This window comes from Dipodomys ordii, unplaced genomic scaffold (assembly GCF_000151885.1).
Source record: "Dipodomys ordii isolate 6190 unplaced genomic scaffold, Dord_2.0 Scaffold73, whole genome shotgun sequence".
Lineage (NCBI taxonomy): Eukaryota > Metazoa > Chordata > Mammalia > Rodentia > Heteromyidae > Dipodomys > Dipodomys ordii.
Window position 1 is genome coordinate 9,013,664 of NW_012267289.1, and position 27,621 is coordinate 9,041,284.

The window sequence follows — 27,621 nt, forward strand, 5'->3', positions numbered from 1 at the left end:
ATTTATCTTTTTCATCATATGTTCATATGTTCAAATGTGTTGAACCTGATATTAGCCTGTAGGTAACATGTTCTTTTTCCTTTTTTACAGAGAATTTGAAGAGGTCTGCTTAATCTCTCTGGTTGTTTTACCTCCTTAAAACAACATACACACACAATTCCTATTTCTTCATTATATTGTACAAATACACCAATTCTCAAATTTTGAGAACCAAACCTAAGAACTGAGTTATCAAAATGACTGAGTACTATTTCCTTCAGATAAATATAGAAAAATCAGGCTAATCAGTAAGCAAGTATTGCGAAACATATATGTTAGTCTTGGCATGCTTCTGACCAATTGAGAAATTTGGGTGGAGTCACTGGACTAGTCTGATTCATAAAAAGATAAAATTTTTGAGCTTTATTTTTTGTTCTACAGTGTATATTTTCAACTTTAAGGTATTGACAGGGAAATGCTTACACAAGTTCTTCAAACAATAGACTCAAAGATATATGGAAACTAAATATAAAATTCAATTTATTGCTGTTGACTCTCCTTTAACTGAAGTAATTTTAATTAGCTTTTTGCAGAGATACAGATAATACTCAAATATTCCATGAAAGTTTTGTAAAAGGGACAAACTCAGTGCCAAACACTTCATTTTTGTCATTAGTTTCTAATTTCCCTCTATAAAATGAACTGTGATGTCTAGAGTTGCATAAATGAAATGTCACCAAGATCATAAAAATCTCATGGAAAGCCTTTCCATAGGGTCCCTGGACCCTGATGTCATCCTTCAGCAGATATGCTGTCCCTCACTGCTTACTTTTGGAATAGTTGTGAAATAAAATAATAACCATTTAAGGTATTGTTTTTGCAGCTTAAACCTTCCTGACTCAGACTTTACTTCATCTTAGTTGAGAATGTTCACCCCACAACAGAGGTAAGAAAGGACAGTGTAAAACACTGAAAACTTTCACTAGAGTTAGTACCTGGGGATTGGGGGAAGAGTGTAATAAGAATGAAGAATGTCATTTCTGGAAAAAAAATTTGACTAACAGTAATATACATGTCTACAATGCAGAAATATTTTTGAAGATTATTCTAGGAAGCTGAATCTCTATATCTATAGCAAAAATATAGAATCCTGAAAGAATGAGCAAGTAGCTTATAGGGGAAAAGGAGACAATTCTGTAGACATACATAGCTGTTTATTAATTGAGTATAACTGTTCTCATTGTTCAGCTATAGAACCCTATGCCTTCACTATTAAGTACTCTAACTAACCCTTTGTAAGTTATGAAATCAACTGATAGAAGTTGAAAATACCATTGTGTGGTATACTTATGTATTCCTTTTGTTAAGCAAACAAGCAAATAGCTATGGTTACTGGGCACCTATGAAGTAGCCATCATATCACAGTAAGAAATGCATTCAATTCCTCTTGGGTTCCTAACTTCAGGATGTGTACTCTTCACGTCTCTGGCTACCAGTAGGACTCACTCAGGAAAGTTAACATGCTCACTCAAATATCACGAGATGTTCATCACATTTGGTAACCAGAACACTCTCTCAGTACCTTTTATCTTTAACTTTCATACCAATATATTTTCAGAAATCAAGAATCAGTTCTCTTTGATTTCTAATTCTGTCTAAAGGAATCTTTTGCACATATCTGTTTAGCTTCACAGCTGCTAGTAGAAGTCAAAGACACAGAAAACAAAGGAAGGGAAGAGCACATGTGGAGTACTTATGGCAGACACATTGAACTTAAGGTTCTAGTTGCCTGATAATGGACGTGTACACTCAGATCAGTATAGAGGCTGGAAGGATAGATGCATGAGATGCTCACAGTGCTTAAGTGATGGATTAACCCAAAATAATTCCTAAAACCAAAGGATAAAGGCCCCAAATCAGAACAGAGGACAATGAACAAACTTAGGGACATAGGAAAAAGAAGTTGTAGGACCTTTGTTGTGATGTCACAACAAAGGGGAAGATGTCCTGGAGGACAGTGGGTCCCAGGGAAGAGATTCTGCTCTAATCATTCTAATCACCACAGGATGTAAGTGCCAAGAAAGATACCATCAAGTAAAGTGCCAACTAAGAGAAACCATGCTTCTGAGATAAAAGCTGTAGAAAACCTGACAGAGCGGCAGCTACGTTGAAACAACATTTAGCAGCATTTATCTGAAGGAGGAAGAATCATGGGATCTTCATTTTACTTAGGTTGTAAAACTTCAACATGTTTCTGTTTGCTTTTGCTGGAAAACAGTGCAAAAAAAAACAAACCCTATACATATAACGACATTTATCATCAGGAGACTGACTCCATGATCAGACCAGCAGTTTGGTTTCTTTCCTTCTTTCCGTAAATATTCCACTGGGGAGAATGGCAAAGATGCTTAGGACAAATGAGAAATGTTAGATCCTAACATGTATACCTTCTATAGGCCTGGGTTTCTTGCTCCAGATACTTGCCATACTCGTATCCTAAACAGCACACAGGCAGTCTTATTCCCAACTACAACAGAAGGATGGTGAAACTTTGGTTACCCAACAAAGTACTATTCACCTTTGGTCAAACAATTCAAATCATTGTTTATTTAGCACTGTTTGTGCTGTGTTCCCAGCTACCTCATAAACAGAGAAAAGCACTGTGGATATCCTCACATGATCTGTTAGGAAATTGAAGCTTAGACAAGTACAGAGTAGGCCAACCAAGTCTAAATTTTGTCTACAGTGCTATTATGTTACCACACTGCCATCCAGGGCTGTTATCCAACCATACACGGTCAACAGTGTTATTGAATACCTACATCTTACTGGGAACATCAGAATACATAACTGAGCTATCAGACTCTCCCATCTCCTAGAGCCACAGGTTATATCTTCAAATAAATCATTCTAGTCCTCATTTGTATGATTCTGCAGGCATCCAGATATATTATTCTTAATCATCAATGGAAAATATTTTGATATGTGGTCTTTCCATCTTTTGGCAAAACATTAAAACTCGAGTAAATTATACATGGTATATTGTAAAAAAAAATGTTAGTAATTTTAAACAGCTCACATTGAGGAGTAAAATGTTTTATTTCTTTGAACTTTTCAAGGAGAGTTTGGACAGTGCTTGTGCTCCTGGTTTGTTTTGTATTAACTATAACAAGGAGCAGGCATTTGTCCAATGTTTTGGTGAATTGTCACATTCCTTTCTAAGATTGGATCAGCTTCCAACATTTTGTCCTTTGTGCTTTCAGTATTGTGGATTATCCTAAGAGCTCCTTTATGGTGATTTTTTTTCTCTTATTCCTTTTGTTGTTGCTTTCTTAAAAGCAACCTATGTTTCTCTGTGCCATTTGCATACATCACCAACAGGTTCTGCACGTGTGCCATAAATTTGCCTTTAGTAAGATCTGTTGATGGTTGGGCCATATTGCCTAGATACTTGGTCAAATATTATCCAGTATTTTCTGTGAGAGTGGTTTTTTAATTGATTTTAATATTTAACTTGGTTTACTTTCTGCCCTATAAAATGTGGGCAGACATCAGCCAATCAGTTGCAGACCTAAATACAGTAACAAACTGACATCCCCTGAACAACAAAGAATTCTACCGATTCTGTCAGAGAAAGCTTTCAAACTATAAACTACACTGCAGGCTCCTCTACTGGTTGCAAATCTGCTGTCCTATTATACACTAGGCTATAGACCTTACCCATCACCAAAATCCTTAAAATAAACATCTCTTTCTCTGTTATTTAATCTCCCTTTTCCAACCTGTCTCCATATTATATATGTATGTAAATACATATTATACATGATATGTAAAATGCATTTAATGGATATCATCTATATCATAATATGTCGTATTAAGTATCATATTATCACATATATAGTAAGTGATGTATCATTATATATCATATTATATATCACATATATTATGTATTATATAGCATGTATAAGATACATACTATATAAATATACATACTACTGGTTCTGTTTCTTTAGAGAATCTTTAATAAAATCCTCTGGCTAAACTGTCTCCAAATGTTAGAATATCACCATGTCTTTTTATATAGTTTCAATTATGCTAACTCCAGTTTTATTTCTACTTTCTGATTTTTTTCACTTTCATCTTGTAGACCAATCCCTCTTTCAATCATTCATTTTTTAAGGTGTCACATGGGTCTATTACTGGTAGCCTGAGTAGTTGGGCCCTGAGACACAATTGGACACTGAACATTATGTACACCTGTTACATATTTAGTGGAATATGAACTATAGAGCTGACATAAGCTGTGTACTTTACACAATTATCTACAACTGTACAAATTAACTGATATTGAAATCTGTTATTGTGAGGCTGGTGATATTTAACTGAGCCATGACAACTAATCAAAGTTTGTGTGTACTGAATTCACTCCAACCACGGGCTATCGCCATTTAATTTTGAATTGATTGTCTAGGTGCATAATTACTAAAGGCCCTCCACGAAAAACCATAAAGCACAGAAAGTAAGGTTTCCAACAGACACACCAGCATCTTTGTAAGAAGTCTCTCAGTTCAATAATTGGAATTCTTGAAATTCTTGACACTTCTTTTCTGGTCCAATTCCTGAGAATAATTAGCACTTAGAAAATCATACCAAATGCCCAAGCATATGAACAGTTTTGATGGAAAAAGCTAGTTTCCCATCTAAAATCTTCTTACTTGCCAGGTGCCTGTGACTCACGCCTCTAATCGTAGCTACTCAGCAGGCTGAGATCCAAGGACAGTGGTCTGAAGCCAGCTCTGGCAGGAAAGTCCATGAGACTCTTATCTCCAATTAGTTACCAGAAAACTGGAAGTAGTGCTGTGGCTTAAAGTGGTAGAGAGCTAACCTTGAGTGAAAATGCTTATGAACAGCACCCAGGCTCTGAATTCAAGCCTAGCATCTGCCCCCCCCCAAAAAAAATCTTCTTTCTTTCATCTTGTAAAGCAGTACTTCATGGTACTTCATGTTTTAGTAGCAGACATATACCTCCCTCATTAAAGCCTGCAATCCTATTCTATCATTAAAACCCCAACCAAATACTTGCCCTTCTGGGTTTTACCTTAAAGGAAATGGATTTTCCTTTAAGGTAAATGGATTTTCCTACAGCCTTGTCTCCACTGCCTGAGATACAAATATAAGGATAGGAAGTAGAACAACCACTTTAATATCAGAAATGGCATCTGTGTGTTGAATGAGGACATGGAGTGACATTATTTGTCCTGGTCTTTGATTTATGGATATTTATATTAGAAATAACAAACTTACAAGGTTGTTTTAGATACTGTATTTGAGGATCATATGATTATACACCTTTAGCTTTATCCTAGAAAGTATGCTGATTGGTTTCCTATTTAGGGATAAACAAATAACCTAACCCAGTAACACAGGGGAGGATTATCACAGTAAAGAATTAGTTCTCTTCCAACTTTTCTTAAAGTAGAACAAAGGTAGAAAATAATGGCCCAAAGTCTAAAATCATACCCTTACTCAGGGCAAACTGAGGCAGACTTACTGAAGATGATTAATGGTATCACAATAAGTAATATCTGCCTTTTACAGAGTGGATGTAGTGTTTCCCTTTTAGCAGTAATCATTTAGTACTTGTGCAATGAGGCTACGGCCCTCCATTCCTGACATGCAGATGTGTTGTAATGTGGACTTGCAATATTTAAAGTAAACTTTTAAAAGCAGCTAAAATCTAATGAAAGAGCTATCTGGCAGTATTTATATAACTTTTATGACGAAATAAATTTAACTAGCTCAGTCATTGACATAGCAATAATTTATCCTACTACAATAGCTGAATATGTGTGTCATGGAGTTTGGCTCTTTTAGAAGACACACCTTAAATAAAACAAGATACAGTAATCACAACAATTATGTAATACGCATATTATGTAACACGCATCTGTGCATACTAGAGAGCCCTCACATGCTAGTTTTCAAACTAGAGTATAACAATCTCCTTGAGATCTTGTTTAGATATGTAGATAGATAGATAGATAGATAGATAGATAGATAGATAGATAGATAGATAGATAGATACATGCATACATACATACATACATACATACATATATACATACATAAACACATAATGTGGCTATGCTTATGCATGCTTGTGATCCTGGGGTTTGAACTCAGGGCCTCTAGTTTGCTCTACCACTTGAGCCACATCCATAGCCAGAACTTTATTGCTTTATTTTATGCATAGGGTCTCCCATGTTTTCCAGGGCTGGTCTCACACCCTGATCTTCCTATTATCTTCCTATTATGCCTCTCACGTAGTTGGGATTACAGGTGTGTCGATCGTATCTGTTTCATTGGTTGATATGTGGGTCATGGTAATTTGATACTGATCCTCCTAATTTCAGATTCCAGAATAGCTGAGACTGCAGGCATAAGCCATTATGCCTGGCACTAACTGTGCATTTGTATGTGAGAACATAGCTAATAAGAAGGCTTTTAGAGCCAGCAAAACAAGGTTGCCATTTGTGTAGTCAAGCAATTAAATAGTGAACCTCCATGGGCCTTGCTTTCATCATCAGATGAAGTTAGAAATAGCTATAATTTTAGCTATAATGATTAAATTCGTTAACTTAAAAGTACAATTTTGCATCTAGAAGTATTATCATGCATGTGTGTTGTTAAAATTGTCATAAGGATTGTTTTTAATGAAAACACTCACTGATGACATAATAAGGACTGTTAGAATCACATTTCACAAACAGAAAGCTATTTTTTAAAAGCAAAATGGTAATTCTCTTCCTACTCAAAACTCAGGTTCAATCAAAACTCATCTTACCCTCAGCTATAATGATAACAATGGTACAAACCAAAGGTGTCAGGTAGAGGATAAAGCAAGATGGGGCTGGTCTTTGGATGCCCTCCCAAAGGCTTTGGAGCATGTCCAAAAGTGGAAATCCATCAAATGACACTAAGGAAGAAAATGGCATGCACAGACCATTTCAGATCATTCTGAAAACCAATTGGGTAGTAGAATGTAATGGGTGGGGCTGGCAGTAGATAGACAGAGCTGGGGTGGGGGGGACACATAAAATAATGTAAAATTGTTCCTTTTTTCCACCAAAAAAGAATCTCCAGACACTGGAAATAGTCACAGCAGTGACTCTATTAACAACTTAATCCTTTCTTCTTGGAAGATCAAAATATAGTAGCACTTGTTCTAAAACAACCTGCCCATCCTAACCTATGATTTCTATATATTATATATTGTCGATGAACCTGAAGATGTCCTCTGTAGGTTTTTGAGTCAGCAAATCTGTGAAGAGGACTTTTGTGAACCATGAAGTCACCTAACCAGACTGAGCACCAGAGGCAAAGAAGAGGAAGTCTTTTGCATGTAATATCTAGATCCTGTAGATATTGGAATAGAATTCTAGGAACCATGGCAGTGTTGGACTGCCTTACTTAAGAGCTAGAGACACAGACCAGTTCTGTTTATCATCCCCAGAACCCTAATGGGCAGGATGGCCACAGGGATAGCCAATAGAAAAGAAGACAAATTTTGGGAATTTAAACTCTCTGGCCTAGAATCTATACAATGAAGGAAAGCTATTTGTTTGATTATTACAATGAGATGTAGTTTATCAGTCCTACCAGGCATTAATCTTCATCATCTTTACATTATCAAATATTCATTCAAGGCCTTTACAAGTTAAATACTGAGGCACCTATCCCTCTAGACATCATTTTTATAAATGTACAATGTAGACAGATAACAAGCTCACTTGCTAATGATTGGTGAGAAGAATGAGGAACCATTTCCAACTCACTTAGTTTCTTTTTTGTTTAAAATGAAACTTAAAACTTAGTAGCTACAAGAAATACCTACCACTAATCATTATTGTAGCAACTTCTCTTCTTTTTTTATTACGAAAATACTGTACAGAGGGGTTACAACTACATGGGCAAGATAATGAGTACATTTCTTATCAAGCATTGTTGCCTCCTCCTTTGTTTCCCCTTCCCATCCCTTCCCATCTCCCCACCACTATCCCCTTCTCACTTCCCTCCCTCCCCCCCTCCCCGCTGCCAAAGTTGTAAAGCTTGGTTTTGACTTGTATATCTCATTGTTGCAATGGGTCCACCTGTATCCCTAGTTAAACGATTTGTTTTTCCCTTCCCCCTCCACAAATTATACTAATATCAAATACAGTGAAAGCAGGGGTTATACCATGGGGGAAAGACATACAAAGCAACAAAGAAATCATCTTATAAATATGTTAGAAACAATTACATGAAAGTAAAAACATTTGAATACTTATCTTAGGGTTCATTTCCCTAACATCAACTTATCTGACCTTGATAGTATATGTCTGCTTGACTCAGACATATACTAGTTATTGCAAATAAGGGAAAGCATGGGACCTATGTTTCTTTGGGACTAGCTTACTTCACTTAATATAATTTTTTCCAAGTCTTTCCATTTCCTAACAAGTGGGGCAATGTCATTCTTTCTGATGGAGGCATAGAATTCCATTGTGTATATATACCATATTTTCTTGATCCATTCATCTACTGAGGGGCATCTGGGTTGATTCCATATCTTAGCTATGGTAAATAATGCTGCAATAAACATAGTTGTGCTGGTAGCTTCAGTATGGTCTTGTTTGTGATAATTTGGGTAAATGCCCAAAAGTGGGATCGCTGGGTTATACAACTTCTCTTCTTAATTTATCCTGTAGAACCTCTGTTCCTTATCTGTGAGATAGAAATAATATTCTAAGTACTAGTTATTTAGTGCAATGTCTGGAATATAGTAATTATTCTTAAACTTTAATCTATTTACTTATCTGAAAACAAAGGTCCATTTGTAACGAGATCGTATCCCCTTTTATTCTTTTAAAGAATCCATTCTAAAATCTATTATTTTTAATTCTTCCTTTTTCTATTCTGAAACAACTTTTATTAATGAAGTTAACTGTATTAAGAAACAAAAGGGGAGAATAATGCATATGTATATATATATATGCATATATATATATATATTACACTGTGCTTTAACTTTTAATTACAACGTTTTTAGAATTCCAGGACTCAATGTTCATTTTTAATCTTTCTTTCATCCACAAAGGGTGACAGAACACCATTATCTTTAGTTAATTATGTGTACAGCATTGGCCCAAGGTAAGTATGTAGGGCCAACTCCACAATACCTGAAATTAACTCAAACTGTTCTAAACTGTGAAAATTATAAAACAGAAAAATTTAGTGGCTAAAATTTTAAAAAAAGAAACAGATAAAGCTGCAGATTAGAAATTTTAGAAGTGAAGTTTCTTGAACTCAAAGAGTAATCAATAGAAATTACCCACCTTGAATAATAAAGATGATAAATAATAAGATGATAAAATAATAAAGATTTAAATAAGGATCAGTCTCAGTCAGGAACAGATATTAGCAGGAAGGGGATTGAACTAACAAGAAGGGATGAATAAGGTTAAAATAGATTGTTAGAGCTATGAAAATAAAACAGTGGGGCTGGGAAGGTGGCTCAGTGGTAGAGCATTTGCCTCACATGCATGAGGCCCTGGGTTTGATTCCTCAGTACCACATAAGCAGAAAAAGCTGGAAGTAGTGCTCAAGTGGTAGGGTGCTAGCCCTGAGCTGAAGAGCTGAGGGACAGTGCTGGGGCCCAGAGTTCAGCCCTCATGACTGATAATAAATAAATAAATAAAACAGTGGAACCTGTTAAAATGATATGGAAAAAGTGAAGGGAGTATGACATAGGGCATGAAACTGAAATACATTAAAAACATGTATGGAAAAGTAACAATGAAGTCCTCCCCGGTATAACTAATGAGAGCTAACAAAAATGTTTCAAAATAAAAAGGATCCTGGAATAATATCAAAAGTTCTGTGTACCTTTGTGGACACCAAGACTTAGAAGAGAGAATTGGAACAAATCAAATTTGAAAAAATAATGGCTCTGAATTCTAAAATGTGGTAGGAAATATCAAATAGGATAAAGGCAAAGAAAAAGCCTTGAAATTTTATAGTCAAAACTGGGAGCACCAATGACAAAGAGAAAAGCTTTACAACACCCAGATAAAGGACAGACTTATATAATGGGGAAAATGATAAACACAATGACCAATTCTAACAAGCCAAAACAATGCAATTACTTGCTTAAAGTCCCAAAGAATACAACTCTACTAATTTAAACTCCTGCACTCAGTGAAGATGTTTATTAAAAATTAGCAAAATAAAGACATTTTAAGATACCTAAAAACTGAAAGAACTATAAAAGACTAATTTTTATCTTCTAAATTAGAAAACAACCAACTAGCTAAAGTATGTTCAAATTTACTAGCAGTTCATGCCTTATAGATTAACTTTTTGGCTTACATTTAAACTTAGAAAAATGAGTAACCAAAGTTAAATTTGGACATTGTCTCATTTCAAATCAGCATTTTGCTCCCCTGGACTAGTGATCTTATCATTTCTACATAGTGCTTCATATAGCAATGATCACTCATCATCACCATAAACTACATCACAACCAAATGGCAAAGTGGTTTCTTCCTGATAAGGGACAATTACAACATCATCCTTAGTAGTGAAGAGTGTCACAAAGCTCCTCATGTCAGACAGGAACAGCATACCAGGCATCCATGATAAAGGTGAATTTAAAGTGTGTGTGTGTGTGTGTGTGTGTGTGTGTGTGTGTGTGGTGTGAATGGTAATATTTACTGAACTACAACCTAGATTTTCTAGAACAATACTATATCAACCTGGCCCTTGGTATTTCTCTCTCCACCTTGTCAGTGGGGCCTCCTCCCATCGTCCCTAGACAGAACAACAAAACCAAATCCTGGTTTTGAAGGGGTGATTGTCTAATCTTCTTGCAACTACTCTAAGCAGAACAGAGTCATAGAGAGGTCCTTGTTTATATATTTGTTGTTCTGGCAGAGGGTTATGGAATGATCCTTAGGGATACAATAGGATCTAATTGAATAATGGAAGAGAACATTCTGATTTAAGTGCTAATGAGCACTCAACGGTCACTATATGATAGGGGTGGAAGCCATATTGTAGTATCATTTGTAACGTTATAGCTTGAAGATAAAAAAGAAGTAAGACTGGTTAGAAGCATGGTCCAATGCGGGGGAGGGAGAGAGAGAGAGAGAGAGAGAGAGAGAGAGAGAGATAGGAAGTTATCAGAAAGGAGAGTATCCAGGATAACCAGGACCAGGTATTTTCCCATGAGAGCCATCCTCAGGTGGCTTATCTTTTTAAGTTGAGAGGCTTGATGGATTAATTTATGAACACTAGCTGGAACTCATCTGATCTCTTAATTCAAATGCAGACCACCCATACCACCCAAGGAAAGTACCACTTTCTCTTTGGGAGACAGTGAGCATATTTAATACCCTTCTAAAGAGTCCATTTGTCTTTACAGTGATGTGAAAGTTTGAGGTAGAGTATCTGAACTATGTTAATTGACAGGTTTTTATACATCATGAAGAAAGAAATATGCTTTTAACATCTTTGCCTCCGTGCCTGGTACAGTTTTGAGGTCTATTCACAGAGGTATGAGTTGGATAGTGTCTCTGCTGAAAGCATCTGTGAATGCCCATACATTGGGAAGGGCCTCTGAGTTTTTGTAGCTATAGAATTGCAGGTGATATAGAAAACCTAGAGTGCAAATTCCTGTTTAGCTGAAAGGTAGGCATGCATAGGCTTTAGACTCAGTCAACAATGCTTTTGAGACATTTCTTTATAATAGCTTGCCTTTTTTACTCTTGGAAGACTTGGTACAAGTCTGACACTATTTGAAATCTGACATCCCCTCTGCCTGAACAAGTTTGTTTTATTTGAACTGGTTGTGTGTGTGAGTGTGTGTGTATGTGTGTGTGTGAATACTGGGCTTTAGCTGGCACTGTCTCAATTTCTTCACTCAAGACTACTGCTTTACTGTTTGATCTACAGCTCCATTTCTGGCTTTTTGCTGGCTAATTAGAGATAAGAGTCTCCTAGGCTGGTTTTGAACAGTAATCTTGAGATCTCAAGCTCCTGACTAGCTAGGATTACAGGCATGAGTCACCAGTTCCTGACTGAGATGTTGATCTTTGAATATTCCCTTGTTACTAGTCTGAGGAGTCCTGGTACATTTTCCCTCTTTGCTTGGATAAATCTGATCTCACATGGGAGGGGAGGGACAATCAGGTCAGGTGGGATTCTTTAATCAGATTTAAGTAACAGATTTATAAGAACTAGATCTTAAGCAATGGTTACCTGGAATCCTTTGTTTATAAAGCTAACTCAATTTGATGGAAAGTACTAGTAAGAACCATCCTCTGTGGGCCAGATCATAAATATTTCAGAGAACTATCAAATCTACATTGACAAAAGACTTAGAATAGTCATAGTTAAGAGTTTGAAACAGCAATTGACAAAACAGTTTCATCGTATACAATATTTAAGATAACAATTTGACAGTATTGATAAAACCATTGAATTCCCTTTGCTATATTAGTTGGTAAAGGGTTATTATTACCAACTATTTTGATTTTGCTTTATAGAGTGTCTTCCTTAGCTTTGTATCCTAGAAGGCTTATATACTTGGGGAATGGGAATACATTAAATGTACGAGGAAGCCACCAACAATTAGCATCATAAGCTCTACATATTTAGTCATAGCTATAAGGTGACCATTTAAAAACATTGACATAGATACTCAAATAAAATCTGGCTTAGATATGACTGAGTTTTTAACCTAAAATCCTTTTTTTCTTTTAACTGTAGTGTTTCAGATTTTGGAGGCCTGGAGCTTTCACAAAAGATGACATTCCTTTCCTCCTTTAAACTTCAACCAAATTTTGACCAATGTCTCATAGACAAAACTACTGTGTGGCACTTCAAGGTTTTACCTGTAAAAGAGAAAATATCCACCAGAATATATCCTGGTATCAACCAGTACCAAAAAGGAAGTCTTAAACACTTTTATTAATAGCTTGTCAAACTCATATGTGATATATATGAGTTCTTAATGTATTACAGCAAAGAGGGAACAGAGTATTTGTACATTTTTCTGAGGTTGTAATAAAGCCAAAGAACAAAAGAGAATATAGTTTTTAAAAATGAGCTGGGTGCCGATGGCTCACACCTGCAATCCTAGCTACTCAGGGGGCTGAGATCTGAGGATCATGGTTCAAAGCCAGCCCAGACTTATCTCCAGTTAAACACCAAAAATCTGGAAGCGGAGCTCTGGCTCAAGTAGTGGAACTTTGAGCACAGAAGTTCAGGGACAGCTCCCAGGCCCAAGTGAATATGTTTTTCTTTGGCCTTTTTCTACTGCTTGGGATACAGATGTAAAGACAGGAAGTAACAGCCACTTGCTATCAGAAATGGCAGAGGCCAATAGAATGGCAATATTTACCCTAGACTGTTGTTTCTGGACATTTATATCATATGAAACAAAATCTTCAATCTTATCTTGGGGATTTTGTGCCTATAGACATTTAGTTCTAACCCAACAACGATCATGGTTGCCTTCTTATGTGGAGATAAACAGCACAGATGCCTAATACATTACCACAGGGCAGAGTTGTATGCAGCACAGTGGAGAATTAATAGCTTCCCTCCCTTTCCTTTTATGGACAAGAGAAGAAAATGATGGCAACTAAATTTCACCCTTGTACAAGAGAAATTGAGCTACACCTACAGAAGATGACTACAAGCAATAAGGCCACTATCTAATAACTAAAAACTTGCCTCTTACAGAATGGATGTGGCATTTTCCACTTAGCTGTCATTGTACCCTGAGGTAATAGCCATTCATTCCTGAAAAACAGATGTTTAGGAATGTGGACTTCCTAATATTTAAACTTTTTTTTTTTTGTTGGTCATGGGGCTTGAACTCTGGGCCTGAACACTGTCCCTCAGCTCTTCAGCTCAAGGCGAGTGCTCTACCACTCGAGCTACAAGGCCACTTCTGGTTTTCTAGTGATTTACTGGAGATAGGAGTTCTCATGGTCTTTCCTGCCCAGGCTGGCTTTGAACCGCGATCCTCAGATCTCAGCCTCCTGAGTAGCTAGGATTACAGGCGTGAGCCACGGGCGCCTGGCCTAAAGTAAACTTTTAAGAGCAGCTGAGATCTAATGATCAAGACTGGTATCAGGAACTAGTCATAATTTATGTGTCAAAAATAAATTTAAGCCAATATTAACTAGTTCAATAATTGAGAATAAATTAGCAATAAATTATCGTACTACAACAGCTGACTATGTGCATCACAAAGTTTGATTTTTTTGTAAGACACACAATAAGTCATGATCTGACACAATAAATACAACAGTTGTGTAATTCTCATCTGTACACACTAGAGGGCACTTAGCTACTAGTTCTCAGGTTTTGTTTTTTGTTTTATAATTGTGAAAATACCGTACAGAGGGGTTACAATTACATGGGCAAGGTAATGAGTACATTTCTTATCAAGCATTATTGCCTCCTCCTTTGTTTCCCCTTCCCCCCCACCCCCGCCAGAGATGTAAAGTTTGTTTTTTGACATAACGACTTGTACATCTCATTGTTGCAATGGGTCCACCTGTATCCCTATTTAAACGATTTGTTTTTGCCCTTCCCCTTCACAAGTTATACCAATATCAAATACAATGAAAGCATGTTTGTATATAGCAGTCTTCCCTTGGAATTTTGTCTTGTGTAACCAAAATACCTTTAAGACATCACTCTACCCAGCATCATCCAGACAAATACAACTTAAAATTTTAAATTAATTTTAAAATTGAGCACAATCATGGCCCATAATCCTAGCTACTCATGAGGCAGATATCTGAAGAGCATGGCTCAAAGCCAGCCCAGCAGGAAAATCCATGAGATTCTCATCTCCAATTACCTACCAAAAAGCCAGAAATGGAGCTGTAGCCCAAGTGGTAGAGCCCTAGCTTTGAATGAAAAAAGCTAAGGGACAGCACCCAGGCACTGAGTTCAATCCTAGTATACACACACAAACACACACACACACACACACACACACACACACACACACACAAATAAACACGTGAAGATTAAAGCATGTACTTTTGGATGAGAGGTGGGTATGGAAAGAAATAGCATAGAAAAATTTTAGTCCTAGATAATATTATACATAATACATAAAAGAAGATGTACAGGTCTTCTTTTTACCCAGATAAACAGGAAGTTCAAAAAAAGATCATGAAGAGATTAGCTAAAACTAAGATCATAAAAGTCAGAAGATACATTCTAGAGGGTGTGATCGGATAGCAGAGATTTAGAGATTGCTGAAAATCACTGACTCCTATCCGGACTGCAAATGTTCACAGGGTGACTAGAACATGTAGTACTGCTGCCTTCCTCAGGAAGACAGTACAGTGAGCTCTGGGGAATATTTCCTTCTCTACTCCTCAGCAAGGGTATTTGTGCCCTTCTGTATATTTGTCTTTTTACACAGTCTTTTAGGAATATTCTTGAAATGTTGCCTACTATAAGCCGGGTTCTGTGATTCCTTTCTATAATCCTAGCTACTTGAGAGGCTGAGAACAGTAGGATCAAGGGCCAAGGACATCCTTGGCAGAAAAGTTCCTAAGGCTCCTCCTCAACTTCTATCTGGGTACACTGGTGCATATCTGTTATCCCAAGATACCTAAGAGTCAGAGATTGGGAGGGCCAGGGTACTAGGCCAGCTCAAGCAGAAAAATCTGGGAGATTCATGTCTGTGGAAGGAAGCTTCACTAGGTGACCCAAGGGAAGACTGGAAACCTAAAAGGAAGCAGATCCCAGGGCTCTTGGAGGGAGCAAGTAGACCTGGCAGGAAGGAAGAACCCATCCTGAAAATAACTGGTAATATCAGGATTAGACATCATTATTAGAGATACAGCTTGTCAGGCCCCACTAATCAGATTCTCTAGTTTAACAAAAGCTCCAGATGATTCCAATGGAAACTGTGGTTGGAAGAGCCTGTAGTAAAAAAAAAAAAAAAAAAAAAACCAGTGTTAAAACAGCTTTCTTCCTGAAGCTAAACCAAAGGCAAGTTTGTGGTCAGGAGAAACAAGAGCAAAGCCTACCTTACTCCTAGCTGCCTCCTAGATATGAATGTGCAGATGCCATTTATGTTTGTATGTTTGTATGTATGTATGTGTGCATGTATTTATTTTCCTTCCTTTTCTCTTTGGCTTTTTCTTTCTTCTTTCCTTCCCTCATTCCTTTTTTATACTTTTTTATTATAAAAATACTATGCAGAGGGGTTACAGTTATATGAGTAAAGTAATGAGTACATTTCCTATTGAGCATTGTTACCTCCTCCTTTGTTTTTCCCCTACCATCCCTTCCCTCCCCACCTCCCTAACTCCTCCCCTCCCCATTTAACAATGGCAATACTGCCAAAAGCTATCTACACATTCAATACAATACTTCATTCTACAATGAAATAGAAGAAGCAACCCAAAAATTCCTATGGTACAATAAAAGACCCCGAATAGCAAAAACAATCCTTAGCAGAAAGAACAGTACTGGAAGAATAGCAATACCAAATTTCAAACTCTACTACAAAGCCATAGTAACCTAAACAGCTTGGTACTGGCACAAGAACAGACCCAAGCACCAATGGAATAGAACAGAAGACCCAGAAATAAACCCACAGACCTATCCTAATCTTTGAGAAGGGAGCTAAAAAAAAACCAACCAGAATGGAAGAAAGACAGCCTCTTTGGTACATGGTGCTGGCAAATTTCTACACCTGTAGAAAACTAAAGCTAGATTCTCTCTCATTTCCTTCCTTCCTCTTCTTTCTCTCTTTTCTTTCTCCTTGCCTTTTCTCTCTCATCTTTTCTTTCCTTCCTTCCTTCTTTCTTTCCTTCTTTCTTTTTTTCTTTCTTTCTTTCATTCTTTCTTCCTTTCTTTCTTTCTTCCTTTCTTTCCTTCTTTCTTTCCTCCATCTCTCCCTTCCACCCTCTCTTTTCTTCTCTTCCTCCCTCACCTTGGACTGTATTGAACTACTAACATGGCCAAGCAGGCTTCACACATGGAATACTCCCCTGAGGTAGGATGAGATAGAATAGATGAGATTGTAGACCAGCACCTGCCATTCGTACTTGAGATCAATGAGAACCGGTTTAGATCAAACCCAAGAGCCACCAGATATGTGCTGATCTTATGCCTTACATGGATTAAAAGTATCTTTAAGTTAATCAACTTTAGTCCAGCACATATTACCTACATGGGCCACAGGAAGGCCAAATAAGGAATGCTGACCCTTCTGCATTCTAAGGAGAAAAATAAAGCTATATATGGAGATGCATACAGATCTTTGGATCTAGCGTGAGGAGGAAGTTGAAAGGTTTTCAAGCGCAGTAACCCTAATTTAATTTAGAGAATCTGCTCCCTTGTTTGTGTCTGTAGCATATGTGTGCCTCTTCTCCACGCAGTCTTCTATTTTCATTTCCCTATCTACCTACCTTTCTTCCAAAGCTAATTTAAAATGCCAATTGAGGTAATTTTCTCCTTAAAGAAAACTTGCTTCCAATTTATTGGAAGTGTGTTTCTTTCCTAATAAACTTTCTCTAAATAATAGTAATAATAATCAATTAATAAATAAATAACAAATAAAAAACAAACAATAAATAACAAACAAGGAAAATATCGTTATCACAGGAGGAGTGGTTCGGTGGTAGAAGGCCTGCCTAGCAAATTCAAGTCCCTGAACTCAATCCCCAGTATTGCCAGAAGAAAAAATCCAAAAATGCCAATTTATCATTGAAATCTTTCCTAATTGCCTCAGCTGATAAGCTTGTATTAATTCATAATTGCATTGTATCCTACCTTTAGATGTGTTGTATCTGTTGAGGGGTTATAGAAGACAGCAGGACTCACAGGTTCCCTTACAAAAAGAGAATGAATTCCATATGGGCCTTCATCATTTCTGAAGAAAGGGGAAAGCTAATGATACTACAGACAGATAATATTTTCTATTCAGGTATTATATCTGCTTTCTCAAATAAGTGAGAGAGAAGGTAAGTGGAAAAAAAAACATTGAATATTGGGTAAGATAACATCCTTTTCTCAGTTCAGACTGGATCTTTCACCCAGACTATTTTCTCATTGGTAGATTAGTAGCGATTAATCCCAGCTGGAAGGAATTGTATCTTGTTGGAATAAGTGGGATGGCCATCGAACATCTAGTATTTAAGAAGCCCTCTTCTATCGTGGGTAGCCCATCCTATGGCTGAATTGCCTAAAAACAAGATGGAAGAGAAGAGTCCGAGGTTCAGTTTTAAGACAGCTAATGTGGTTGCTGTTTTCAATGATGCAGCATCTCTGAGTTTGCATATCAGTGATGTTTACTTGTCTGTGGTAAGTATGGGCTCTTGACTGACTATGGAGATGGTTTAGTTATTTGTTTGATGATACATTTACTTCCTTCTTACTAATGTTTACTGTTATATATTTTGTTGCTTGATAGAAGGCGAAACAGCAACTCAGTGATTACGACATTGTTCTTTGTCTCAATGACTCAGTGCAATTGCCAACTACAGAATACGCTCAAGACAATCACAGTTTTTTCAATGGGTTCCCAAAATTATGTCGATATCAAAGTGTTGTGGCATACAGAATAAAATATTTTATTCCTAAATGCTACTTTATAAATTAATGTATATGTGTTTGGCCTCATAAAGTTGATTTTATAACTTTCAGTTGATTTTTTTTCTACTCTGCTTTCATGGATCTATGAAATTAATGGATAAAAAGACTCTGTATAACAAACTTGACCATTTAAGAAAAGCTACAATACCAAAAAACTTGGCACTAGTATATCAGAAATTAGGTGGCTGCTCTTTGAGGTACATTGGGTTCAAGAGACAAAAGGAACCATCTGTAAATCAAAGGACAAAGAGCATTCAAGAATGACCAAGCAAGTCACTTACTGAAGGAAAAAAAAACTGAGATAGAGAAATAACCTGCACTTTCCTCCCTAGTTTCTCTTCATTCTTACCTCCATCCTAGGTCTGTCATTTGGGAGAACAGATAGAAAAGCCAACTTTGATCACATTCTTTGAAGATCAAGCTGAAGTGAAGAGGTACCAAGCAAAACGGTTCCTAGATTATATAAAAAGACGTAAGGGGGCAATCAGCCTTCAAGATCATAAGGTAACTGTAATTACAAATAACTATAATTTGCTATAACAGACTACACTCCACTGAGTTTCTTTTCTGGGCTTAGGAAATAATTATTTGACACCTCACTTGTTACTTTACTCACATTCCTAACTAGGCCTCCTTTGTGAATGAGCTTGAGGGCAAGCAGGTGTCAACATCTTTTTGAGTGAAACTTTGTCACTACGTGTTGGTTGGTTCTTTTCAATGAACTATATTAAGTGTGGTCTTGGGCCTGCAGCACCAGTGCCATGTGAAGATTATGAGAAATGCAAATGTATCCACCCCAGGCCAGGCCTAAGGAAGTGGATTTCTCTGCTGTGGGTCCAAGGAGTCGGCTTAATGGGCTCGCCAGATGATCTTAATGCTCGATGTAGTTTGAGAATCACAGCTTTCCTGACTTCATTCCAGAGCTGTTAGCATCTTATTTCAGATCATTAATTCAGGTATAGGCTCGTGTTTAATTTAGCTGTCTCTATAAGCAACATTCCAACTGATATGAAACTTTAAAAACTTAGGCTTTAATTTTAAAGATGTTTGCTAATGACCACAGAATTACAAAGCCAATGGAATAACCATAGATGTGTGTATATGTATATATTTATATGTGAATATATATACATATCTTTATTTACATATACATATATATTCAGGGGATCCACTGATTCTATTATAATACTAGTTTGTAAACCACTGGAGACCCCAAACCCAATCATCATGTTGTGCCAAGCCTCTGAGGTAGGAAACTGACTTCTTGTTCCTCTTCAACAGAGCCCTGATGTAAAAAACTGGGGAAATCTAATAGATATTATGAAAGTTCTTCTGGATATGGAAAGTACTACAACCATACTTATACAAAGTCTAAAAATACAAGCTTCGGAGGCTAAAGATTCTCATGTAAGTAACTAACTGATTGTTATACACAGTGCCTGTTTTAAACTCTAGATTACCATTCAATTTTGAGAAACAGATCCAAGGAAATCAAAGAAGTATGTGGATTTATATCTAGAAGTATATGGACTTATATCTAGGTGTGAGTTTGGGACAGAAGATTATAGACCATCATAGAACACAACTCAACTCAGAATGTCTTGAAAGTAATAATGTACTCTGTAAGAAGACAAAATAATTGCCTATTGGTCTGCTTGACTAGAAATGCCTAAATTGTAAGAAATGATGTTGCTGGCTAGATGGCATATTTTGAGAACCAGAATCCTAAACTGTGACAGAAAATGTAGATATTCATAGTGATTTATGTCTAGGTCGTCTTTCTAGTTATTGGTGAACATTCTGCTGCAGAGTGGTAACTTGATAACCAGCCCAGTACCTGCTCAGGAAACCAGCCCAGTACCTGCTCAGGAAACCACAATGAACAAAATGACCTTGTGCAAAAGTTCTTAGCACTAGTTGGACCATGAGATGAACCAGATACAAAGACTATGCCCTAGCCTGACCACATACATCTAAATCTAAGAATAAGCGATGGTTGGCTATTCAGAACTTCTCTATATAGCTCAAAGAGAAGTGAAATCCACTACAATAGTACCTTGTTTCTCTTTTTAGAATGAATTTTATTATCACTTGTACGCAGGAGTTTCCATTCAGCAAAGCACATGAGAACCTTGTTTCTTAATCCATCCTTTTGATGGGAAACACCAATAGTTATTGAAAGGGAATGCTTAGATTCACCTGGAGGTCTTGGGGCCTTGAATTGTCTTTGATTAGCGCTCTTGCAACTTCCATATGAACATAAATCACCTGTTGCCTTTTGAACATGAAAGTACTACTTTTAATGGGTTAGGGAGTCTATATTTTGGACATATTCCCAGTGCCATTGATTTATAGGCTATATTTGCAAATAGGGTTCTTAATGCAAGTGTTTCCTTGTTTTACTTTAGCTTGGAAGAATCCTAAGGGATATCCTGATTAAACAAAAAAGGAATGAGGATTTTCTGGAATACCAAATTGATTATGAGACAAAATCACTAGAGATGCAAGAGGAAGGAAAAATGCATGAAGAGCCCACTACCACCTCTGATCAAGCAACTTAGCTTCTGAAAGCAGCACACCATGTTTTCCCATGTCTGTGGGTTCGCGGGCCTGCCACATTTACAATCCCTCTCATTTCAGCTTCTGACTGAATACCGTTCTCCTTTCAACGTTTCCTAGTGCTCACTGTTAATGGATGAAAATAAATCTGTTTTGCATTATAACTGTGTAAAGAGATTTCTGCTGAAGAAAGATTAATTTTTACCAATGGTGGGTTGGAAATAAACCTTCCTGTGGGATACAAGAGGATATTAGACCTGCCCTTCTCTATGGTCTCTGAGACAATCAAGTAAAGGCAAAGAGTTTGTCAGTTCAAGCAGTGCAGTTTAAATGGTGAACCACAAGCAGTGGTTCCTCATTTACATGTGTATTATAAACTTACAAGTAGTAGGGGCTTCTTCAAATCAAATGTAAGGAAGCCAAATTTGAAGGCAAAAAGTCTTGGTATAGAAAGGATGACTTCATCTGAAGGATTTGAAGTAGATGGCTAGCCTCTGTACCCAGATGCATTTTTATAGCCAATGGTAGGGTAGGAAATCAGATTTATACATAGAAGCAATTAAATGTAGCCCAGTGCGTGCCTTCTCCTGTCAGCTCTACTGTGAGCCAACTAGGAGCTACTTTCAAGAGGAAATAATGAGTATGCAAGACCCTGACTTCTCAAAGCGTCTCATTCAGCTAGTACTACCTGAGAAGAAGCAGAGGGTTCTATAGCCCTGTATGTTAGTTTCAAGGCTATGTTTTTGCCTCTTTATTGCCTAAATTTAATAGTCTGTAAAAAAATAAGCTTAATAGTACCTCATAAGTTTAACAAGAGAAATGTCGATTGAAAGATTCTTAACATCTAAAACTTTACCATTCTGGATTATAGGTCCTGTTTTAGAGTGACACTTTTTAAACTCACAGAAAGCTAATTAGGTCAGAAACATTTCCGCTATGACAATTTTGTTGAGGAGTAACCTAAATATTTCAATATGCTTAAATAGCAACCAAATATTGTTGAAATACAAATATTCAATTTAAAGTGAATCTATTAAATAGGTTCTTAAATATTTTGGAAAAAGTTCAAGTTAATAGACTGAACATTTAAATCAAGTGATCTAGAAAGAATCTCAAATTTTCAGCCAAAAGGATAAGAACTGTGAATAGTTGCCACAAAATACACAATTGTAGTTCTAGCAGAAATTGAAGAGGGAGTTTATACTAATTGTGAACATTATGTTCAAGTTTACATGTATCTGTAGAGTTTTTCCTTTCTGCAGTTAACAAATGCCATTATGTTTATATAGCCATTATGTCAGCATTGCAATGTAATCATTCTGCTTTTGACAAACTTTTGGATTGTTTCCAATTTTAAGCTATTACAACTAAAGTACTAGAATTTTTTTTATTACAGATAAAGTCAGTTAGACATAGGTTCTCATTTCCACTGGCTATACTCCCAAAAGTGAAATTTCTGGGACACAATGGTTATCTCAATTTATACTCCCATAAGCAACTTAAGTTTTCAATTCCTTTCAGTTTTTTCAGTCCCCATTTGGGTAAGATTTAACTTACTATAGTTTTAAACCCAGGAAAAGGTTCTATGTTTTACCTAGATGTATAAGAAATTGCCTTAGGCTGAAACTAGGTAGCCAGGAGCTCGTCTGTAACTTTTGGTGAGGCCACATTGTTCTGTTGGACAGAGTAATTTCACAGAACACTAACAGCAGAAAATGACACTCTGAGACTATTATAAAGTGATAAAGACACAGCAACTTTATACTTTTGTTTAGACTCAACAAAATGAGGTTGGTCACTGTAATTCACAAAATGTCAGCTATCTCCTGGCTAGTAAAAAACTTGCAATTACGAGTATATCCTCACTGTAATTCTCTATACAAAGCATGGAAAAGTATGTTCATCGCTAATCATTCAGTAAATAGGAATTACAACCACAATCCATATTATCTTACCTCACAATATCCTTTATCAAAAAGATAAAAGTAGCAAATATTTGTAAGAAAAGGAAACTCTTAAGAACTGTTGTGGTGAATGCAAATTAGTATAGCAACTATGGAAAATATTGTGAAGGTTTCTTTAAAAACTGAAAATAGAATTACCCTATGGCTCTGCAATCATTGGTATATCATTGGTATAGCGAAAAGATACATGATTATACTTATTGCATTTCTAGTTATCATGGCTAAGGTGTGGAACTGACCAAAGTGTTCATCCATGACTTAATGATTTTTTTTTTGTAGGTAGTGGGGCCTGAACTCTATGCCTGGGCTCAAGGCTAGTGCTCTACCACTTGAGCCGCAGCACCACTTCTGGCTTTTTCTGCTTATAGTGGTATTGAGGAATCAAACCCAGGGCCTCATGCATGCAAGGCAAGCACTCTACCACTGCACCACCTTCCCAGATCCAGCTTAATGAATGTTAAAATGCAGTATACAGTAAACCAGGCCCAAAGAAAAATAGGTCCCATAGTTTCCCTTATTTGCAATAACTAGTATATGTCTAGGACAAGCAGAAAAGGTCAAAAGCTATGTATATATGACCATATAAGATGATGCTAAGTGAAATGAACCCCAAGATAGGGACACAAGAGGTTTTATCTTTTTTGCTGTTGTTTTTTTAATGTATTTATAATGTACCATGTAATTCTTTTGTTTCTTTTGTATGTTCTTCCCCCATGGTATAACCCCTGTTTTCACTGTATTTGATTCTAGTGCCCTACATCTTGTATATATACTTTTCTAATTTGAGGAGGGGAAAGGAAGTAACAAAATGATGAAATAAGGATACAGGTTGACCCATTGTAACAATGAGATGTACAAGACACTATGTTGAAAACAAACTTTACAAGTCCGGGGGTGAGGGGTTGGCAAGGAGTTGGGGAGGGAAGGGATGGCAGGGGAAAAACAAAGGAGGAGGTAACAATGCTCCATAGGAAATGTACTCACTACCTTACTCATGTAAATGTAACCTCTCTGTACAGTATTTTTACAATAAAAAAATGGAAAAATGTATATATACAAAAAAATGTGGTATACACATAATGGGATATTCAATCATAAAAAGATGAAATACATACACATGATTTCATGTGTATGTATAAAGTGGAGGAAATTATGTTAAACAATCCAGGTACAGAAAGACAAATAACACATACTCTCATATGTGGAAACTAAAAGTGAACAAGTCAATAACTCAGAAGTAAAGAGCAGAATAGAAGGCACTAGAAAGCAACAGGAGAGGGAGAACCATGCAAAGATGGATAATGGGACAAAAACACAGCTAAGGAAAATAAAATAGGTCTAATGTTCTGTAGGACAGCAGCATACTTAGTGTACAAATTTCAAAACTAGACTTCTACATTTCATATCTAGAAGTTTCATATTTGAATGCTATTACCATATAGAAATGATACTTGAGATAGAAATGCCAATTATCCTTATTTGATCACTATTCATTATATATAATTACTAAGCCATGGTCATATCTCATAAATAAGTACAAGTGTTACATGAAAATTAAAACTTTTAAGGTAAGTAGATAGATTAATTTTAAATATATACCCAATTACAGAATACTCTTACCTTCTGACTGCATCCAATCTTAAGCCAAGCTCATTTCCTTAATTTCACACAGTGAAAAGCCGAACTCCTTTTGAGGGAGCCCATACAATTTCTCATGGAGGGTATTCATTTCTTGATGCAACAACTTTACTTCCTGATGTTTTGAGTTAGAGAACATTGATGGAGGATTATTAATAAAATAAGATGGAAGGTAAAAAACAGAAAATCACACAGCTTTAAATTGTTTAAAATAAATTTTAGACTGATTATAAAATCAGATATAAAAATATTATTAAAGTGAATGTGATTACAAATACAACCAAGAACATTTTTTGTTGGTCATGGGGCTTGAACTCAGGGCCTGGGCACTATCCCTGAGCTCTTGTGCTAAAAGCTAGTGCTCTCCCACTTTGATCCATAGCTTCACTTCCAGTTTTTGGGTACTTAATTGGAGATAATAGTCTCAGCGACTTTCCTTTGGGCTAGCTTTGAACTGTGATCCTCAGGGCTCAGTCTCCTGACTAGCTAGGATTACAGGCATAAGCCACCAGTGGTTGGCCCAAATTTTTAAATCTTGAGATTCATTTATGATCATGTTTATCAGCATTAAAATGTTAAAACTTAAGTGAAATAAACAAGTTATATAAGACTAGTAATAAGTGAGACAGGAACTATGAAAACTAGCTCATAGAAAGATAGAGTCCTACAATGATTAATATTTAAATGAGTGAATTGTTACATAAAAAAAACAGTGTTTCCTTTGTTCATTTGTTCATGAAGAAAGAGAGGAAGAGAAGGGCTGGGAAGGTGGCTTAGTGGTAGAGCGCTTGCCTTGCATGCATGAGGCCTTGGGTTTGATTCCTCAGCACCACATAAGCAAAAAGAAAAAAGAAAAAAGAAAAAAAGCCGGAAGTGGTACTATGGCTCAAGTGGTAGAACACTAGCCTTAAGCTGGAGAGCTGAGGGACAGTGCCCAGGCCCAGAGTTCAGGCCCCACGACCAGAGCCCCCCTCCCCCCCGCCAAAAAAAATAAGAGAGGAAGAGATATCAACAGAAAAGGAAAAAACAGAAAAAGAAAGAAAGGAGTGGAAGGAAAGAGGGAAAAATCATATATTTTAGACACGATTAGTTTTATGAACTTTTCTTATAACACAAAACCTCTGTGTACATAAATCAGTCCATGTTAATAAGTAAAATGCATCTCAAGAAGGAAAGTTCCAGCAACAGTGTAAAACATAACATTATGATTTTAAGAGAGAAGGCATTTTAATAATCCTAAAGTAATAATTTTAGGAGAGTAGACTCTTCAATAATCCATGCTTGCCATTCATATATGCATAGTTTTTTTAAAGTTCTTGGTAAAAAGCTAAGGGTAATATAAAGTCTAATCTCAGAAGTTTCAAGGCTTAGGCAAGAGAATTTTGAGTTAAAAGCTAGCTTGAACTACATATGAAGATCCTGTCTCCAAAAAAGAAAAGTTCTTAGGTAACTGGACATAATGAAATAACCTTAGAAATATTTTCATTAAAGTCTGGAACAAGGACAAGGGTCCAACCATCATTAATTACTGTGTTCATTTGTATTTTGCCAATGTGATACAATTCAGAATAAAGTTTCTGATAGGTTTGTGTCAGCTGCTCAAAACTGAATAATCTATTTTCATCTGCTCCCCCAAATCATTCATATTTTTTAAAAAGACAAACTGCTACAAAAACTTATCCGCAATGAAATTAAGAGAGAAATACAGTGCAAGGTTGAAGTACCAAAAGCAACAGCTACAAGCAAGACTGGGACAGACAGCCACAGAAAGACACTGGGGTAGAAAGTACAGAGCAGAAGCTGGTTATACGAGTTAAATATGTGTAACGACTCACCACCAAGTACACGATACCACACTGTTAAATTTCTATTGTGAATTTATTGTAGTCAACTCCAGCATCTTAATGCTACTCTCTAGTCCAGTGCTTTCTTTAGTATGGAAATCCTAATGCTACATCTGTCTAGCTTGCACCCTTTTTACTCAGAATAACTTTTTACTTCTGATGTAATCTATGCATTTATAAATGGCAAAAACCACATCCTTTGTCTGCTAATATGACTGAAGGTGTCGGAAGGCCTCCCATCAGTTAGACAGCTAAATGCTGAGGAAAGGTTTATTTAAGTAGGAAATAGTTTTTAGCTGTTTTGTAAAAATTAAAAGGAATTATGAAGAAAAGACTGAAAGAAGCAAGCTGATCTTGTGACGACAGAAAAGAAAGATATTACATAATTAAAATCATAATCTCTTATCAATTATTATCCTGGACCCTATAAGAAATCGGTATGCATAGCTGATCCAGAAGTCCCCAAGTCAACAAATATAAATTCAACCCAGGCCTTTAACCATCACTCTGACTATGGTAACACATTTGTCATCAGAATCTCTAGATCTGAGTTCCAAAGAAACTCAGGAAATGTCCTTTGGAATAAGGAATCTAGCTCCTTTTCCTCCAGAGCTATATAATCCTTTGTTTTATTTATATCTGTGTATCTAATTCTTTTCTCTCTGCGGAGTCTCTACCTCTTTAGTAAATTATGTCTTCTCAGTCTGTGCTTTATTTAAGCAGCCAGTGAAAACTGACCATTTTTTAAAATGTCATTTCTAAAGGACTATAGAATGACTTCATTTATCCTAGAAAGCTAAGAATGACCACTAGAGCAAACAAGGTCACATAACATAAATATGACTGTGTTCATAGAAGATGGTTTCCAAAAAAGTGTATGGGTTACCAGAAAATCCAAAATAAATTTAAGACTGACAATTGTGCCCCATTTACAGCTATTCTTTTTTTTTTTTTGG